The 5,982-nt window shown below is 35.7% G+C and overlaps 1 pseudogene; it reads right to left on the bottom strand.

Annotated features, from left to right (window-relative positions):
* Nucleotides 1-4,173: 4,173 nt before the first annotated feature.
* On the bottom strand, nt 4,174-4,292 carry LOC120583904 (uncharacterized; annotated as a pseudogene).
* Nucleotides 4,293-5,982: the final 1,690 nt, after the last annotated feature.

Genomic DNA, 5,982 nt, shown 5'->3' with positions numbered 1-5,982 from the left:
CCTCTGTATTAGGAGAAAATATCTGTACCTGCAGTACAGTAACATCACATGTGTATGCAAATAACATTGGAAATATTTTCATAGGAGACTTACTGATTAATACTCAAGTATATATAGGTAGAGAAATGAATGCATGGATGTTTGTGGGCAATCCATTAACAACTTTTCATCTTCTTCCTCAAAGCAGATATCTCAGACTCCAGAGGATCCTAGTGAATATATTGATTTAAGTGATGAATTTACTCATAGATATGCACTGACTCAGCATTTGTTAATTCACATAGAAAAGAAACCTCATATCAGCCAACACTATGGAGAATCACTTAGTGAAGACTCATTCCTTGGTGGACAGAATCAAATGCACACTAGAGGTAAATTATGTGAATGTCATCTATGTGAGAAAGCCTTCGATAATTGCTATAGCCTTAGACGGCTCGAGATGACTCACACTGAAGAGAAACCATTTAAATGTCATTTATGTGGGAAGGGCTTTCTGCAAAGCTTTGACCTTAGAAACCACAATCGAATCCACACTGGAGAGAAACTTTATGAATGTCATCTGTGTGGGAAGGTCTTCAGTCGAAGTTCTTACCTTAGTCAACATGAGAAAACTCACACAGGAGAGAAACTGTATCAATGTCACCTATCTGAGAAAGTTTTCAGTCAAAGGTCTGAAAACATGAGAGAATCCATCCTGGAGAGAAACATTATGAATGTCATCAATGTGGGAAAGCCTTTAGTCAAAGCTCTGGCCTTAGCCAACACAAGAAGATCCACATGGGACAGAAACCACATGTATGTCTTATATGTGGGAAAGCTTTCAGTCAAACTTCTGAACTTACACGGCATCACAGAACACACACTAATGAGAAACCATATGAATGTCACCAGTGTGGGAATGCCTTTTGTCAATATGCTAATCTTAGACGACATGAGAGAATCCACACTAGAGAGCAGCCATATACATGTCAGCAATGTGGGAAATTCTTCAGTCATCTTTCTTCCCTTAGATGACACGAGGGAACCCAGCACTGGAGAGAAAATTATGAATGCCTTCTGTAAATATTCTGACCTGAGAGGACATGGCCTTATACATATAATCAATGTGGAAGAAACATCAACATTATATCTTTACCATTTGGATACACTAGAGGACCCACACATTAAATACACGCTGTCTGTAAGCAATGTTAATAATCCTGCCATCAGTATACTCCTCAAGCCAGAGAAGCATTTTATATCTGAGTGGGTCCATATGCATTCTATCTAAGTGTCAAAGCTTTTAGTCATTGGACTAACCTTAGATAAAATGGCAGAACTCACACTGTAAATATAATAATATTTCTATGTTTCTAGCAACAGTTCTAAATTTTACAAATACTGGATAACTCGTGCATAAAGTAACCCATCATTCTTCATTTGTAATTGTTTATGAAATAAACAAACTTCACATGAGATTACCCAGAGGTCAGCAATCACTGTGAACAAATATTCAGCCAAGTATCAGGCTTTGTGTGCAAAATAAAACTCAGTCAAAGAATAAACACTAAAACAGGAAATCAGAAGTTAAATCCTCTTGAGGAATACCAAATATTTCTTGCAAAAAATTTTATTCTATGAAGTTATTCAACGTAAAATCATGAAAAATTCTTTATTCATAGAGCAACACCTGTGGTTTCTGTGTAGATTTAGATTGTACAAAGCACTGTCTGTGTCAGGAAGGGAAGTCCTTCATTGATCCCTTATTTATGAGTCAACCTAAAGATTCTCATCCTGAGAAGACAGTAATCCTAAAATCAGTATGAAGAAAAGTTCAGCTAGTTTTCATATCAGAAAATATGTGTGTGCATGGTAACTTTTAAAAGAATCCTTTAATATACTACTTGGCAAACATTTGAGATTGTTGAGAAAATACTTGTTTATAAAAGTGGCATGAATTGCAGGAGAATAAAGTGACTTAGCAGTATTAAATGTAGAATTTTGTAAGAAATTAAATTTTAAAAATATATCACTACTTGATGGTATTTAAACAATAACTTGTCATTAAAGAAGCTAAATGTTGATGTTCTAGTTTCCTTTATGCAATTTTGAACACACATATTCAGGTCTGTACTCCTTGGCATGTGGGTAGAAATGAAGATCTGGGGTTACACGCACCCTTTCTCTAGCAGCTCTTTCTACATACCTTAGTTCCCCTCACTCCATCAGTCTCTCTTCAAGTCTTAGTGGTGATACAATTGTAATCTTCAGCCCCATGTGCTAGATATCTCAGAATGCTATGGCCCTGGTCAGGCAAGGTCATGGGGGCAGTAACAAAGACATCTAGTCTAAAAGTTTTAGTGTCCCCTTGGTCCAGGTCTGAGCTACTGCAAGAAACCAAGGGCCAGAGAGACAATCAACTCTGTCCAGACAGTCTGCAAAAAGCTCCTTGAATTTTGTCCCAAAATCTCTGAATTGAGCTATGTGGGAGAAAGAGTAAATTCCATGACCAAACTCTACATCTTTTAGGTCGTTCCTGATTTATATTCTGACCAGTCACCCCACAGCTGTTTTTCCATCACAGCAGCCCAGAAACATACAGCTGCAGTCAGTTAAAATCCTTAACCCTCTCAGCCAGCACATAAGTTGTTTCTTTACAATTAATGCAATCTTTTTTTCCCAAGCAAAGGAAGTTTGTTACAAGGAGATTTTCCCACTTTGTCTTCAGGGATGGAAACATCCTTTAACTAACAACAATATTGAACCTAAACATCAAGAGAAAATGCTTCTAGGAGCTTCACTGGGCTGACTTGTGATATTGCCAAACTAACACAATCCACAGACCATGGGCCTGAGACCAAATAAATGAGTACAAAGATTACCGAAGTGAATATATAATTATTAATTTTTTTAATCTCCAGAAGTGATTGCACTGTAGAGTCAGGGAAGAAAAATGCCAAGTCATGTGTGAAGATGATGAACAGTTAATTCTATTGTCTGCCTAAGATGATATATATTTTGCACTCCTGCTGTAATTGAATTGAGCTGTAATTCTAAGCAACAAGAATTATGTGAGCTCTCTCTAATGGCTGAGCCAAGAATCACCTCTTCTGCCCTAATATGTCTCCAGGAGGGCAAAGGCAGGTCCAGATGCCTGCTGTGGGTGGGACTCATGCTAGAGCTGGAACTCCCTAGATTGACATACACACTCCCTTCTCAAAGGAGCTTACATCCCACTGGGATTCATCTACACGACCCTATACATGCATGCTGGGTACGTGAATTGAGATTGTGGAATTTCAGGGCTGACCACGTACAAGTATCTGAACACGGGGTAGCAGAATCACACAGCAAGATTTATTAGGGTGGCATATTGATAGCTTGACTCAGTGGAGAAGTCCCTCGCAGGATGATGCCTCCAGTGGCAACAGTATGAGGCCAACACTCAGAAAGCTAGGATGGCAAAGAAACTCCCAAGAGGAGAGTGTTAGTTTGGGGGCTCACTTGCGGAAATGATCTCTCAACCACAATATAGGGAGTATCTGAGTCTGAGAATTATGAATTAATAGCAGGAGCTTAAATGCTTTTATATTCATAGTTTGCCTTATTTATGGCTAGCGGATGTTGAGTGAAAATTCATGGTCTATGCCTAGTAGGCAGGCTTTAAATGGCTTAAAATTTACTAATTTGCACTGTGTTTAAAACAGTTCAGTTGGAAAAGTTTGACTTTAGTGACAGTGGCCTTTTGAGCTAAAGGTTCTGTCTGTTGTGAAGTAAATAACATAGCCTAATAAGCTGTACTATCTTTGGCTCATCTATAAACTGAGATTGGTCATTGCAAATGATTTGTCTTCATGTTCACTGATTATTTTTTCTCTGAATGAATCTGTTTTTTGAATCTATATATATATATCTATATATATATCTAGATATATATATAGATAGATATATATATATATTATTGTAGCTATTGTATTTGTCAGCTCCAGAATTACTATTTAACTTCATTTGATGATTTATATCTCTTTGGTGAAATTCTTGATTTGGTAAAACATTATTTTCCTGGTTTCTTTCAGTTCTTTTCTAAAATTATTTTTTAGTTTTTATTTTTTAGGCAAGGCAATCCTTGTTTGACTTCACAGACTGCAAAGATCTTGTCATCTTATAATCCCTTATTTATTTTTTTAATTTTTACACATACAGCAGCTGGTCTTCCTAGGTAGTCTCCCATCCAAGTACTAACCAGGACCTACTCTGCTTAGCTTCCAAAATCAGATGGGATTGGGCTTGTTCAGGGTAGTATGGCCATAGACTTCTTTCAGTTCCTTTTTCTATTGTTTCCTGTAGTTTTTTGAGAATCATTGGAATAGTTGTTTTAAAGTTTTTGTGTACTATGTGCAATATTTGGACTTGCTCAGATCCTGCTCAGAGACAGTGTCTTCAGTTTCTTTTCCACACTTTGCTCCTGTTCCTAGAATAGACTGTTCTCTGTTTATATTTATTTTCTCTTACATATATTAGGAGATAGCATTATTTCTCCATGTGTGATATCTACTTCAGAAGGTTTTCATTACCAAAGGACATTTTACAAATTTTATAAATACTATTACAGAAATTGATTCATGTACTCATTTCAAAAGTTCTATATAGATTATTATTTGACATACATGATGACTTCTGTGATTCTTGAAGTAGAAGAGGCCTTTCTCTGAGACAGCAGGTGGGAAACAGAGTATCAGGTCTTGGTGGTTAACAAGAAGAAGAATCAAATCAGGAGCAGCATGTGCACATATCCTAACTTGCTCTTATAAAAGAAGAGATTGTAATGTGCAACTTTTTTTCCCTAATAAAAAATAAAAAAACACTAGGGAGTAATTTTAACTTAAGAGATATCTAGATTTCCATATACATAATACCATTTATCTGTAGTTTCCCTTTGAGACTCAATATTCAATGGTCTCCATGGTATCATGTATTTATATGTTGTCTTGGTTTAATTTTTGAAGACTCAATCCGTATGTCTGATAACTCAGAATTTCTTAGTTTCATAATTATTGAATATTTTAATATAGGTTTTACTGTAAAGGGGCTTCTTTTCTCTTGGTTATGGCAAGAATTGTCCAAGGAGTTTCCCTGATCCTATTTTTTAACTGATGGGCCAACATTTGCTCATTGAGGTGGTTCCTTTTCTAACATTTCTCTCATTTTCTACATCAGTGTGTAATTAAATTTTGGATACCAATAACAAAGTGTACATGAATAAGTAGATATATTTTCATTAGAATAATAAGCTATTTCAACAGTTAACAATAAAAAATCTAATGGTTTCATTAAACAAAATAGAACTTGTCCACCATATCGTCCTAATCTTAATGGAGTTAAATATCTATTACTTACAGTATGAATTGACTTAAAATTCATTTATCAATGACAACAAATAAGTGTTTGGTAGTAAGGGATACTGTGGAAGTTTGTTGAAATGGGGAAATTAAATTTTGACAAATTTACTTTCTGCAACTTTATTGTACACAGTGTATTGTGTTGATTAGTTATGATAGAAGTGGCATACTGGCACTGATGGTTGTGCAGATATAATACATTTCTCTCTGGAATTAAGTTATTGAAAGGGATACCTCATTTATTCTAACAATCGAAACAATAATCTGCAAAATCAGAAACAAACTGATATTAAACTATCAAAGTGTATGATTTCATTTCTCTGTTTTCATGGGAATGCAGATCTAATCTCAATTTCCTTAGTGTAATGTAGTTATCATTGTTAACATTATTTCAATTTATATTATGATCACCTCATGGTCACTATGGTTGTTCATCATTATATTTATTATTACATTTTCTTTCATGGATCATTTTTCAGGTTGTTATTACATGGCCCTTCTGAGTCTCCAGACATGTTTCTAAATCACCTCAGGGACCAAGGAACTGGTCTTTTCTACCTAGAATATCAAGAGAAGGCATCACCTTGTCCCATAGCCTGCAAAA

This window comes from Pteropus medius, unplaced genomic scaffold, assembly GCF_902729225.1.
Source record: "Pteropus medius unplaced genomic scaffold, Ma_sr-lr_union100, whole genome shotgun sequence".
NCBI lineage: Eukaryota > Metazoa > Chordata > Mammalia > Chiroptera > Pteropodidae > Pteropus > Pteropus medius.
This window is presented reverse-complemented; position numbering and strand designations above follow the sequence as displayed.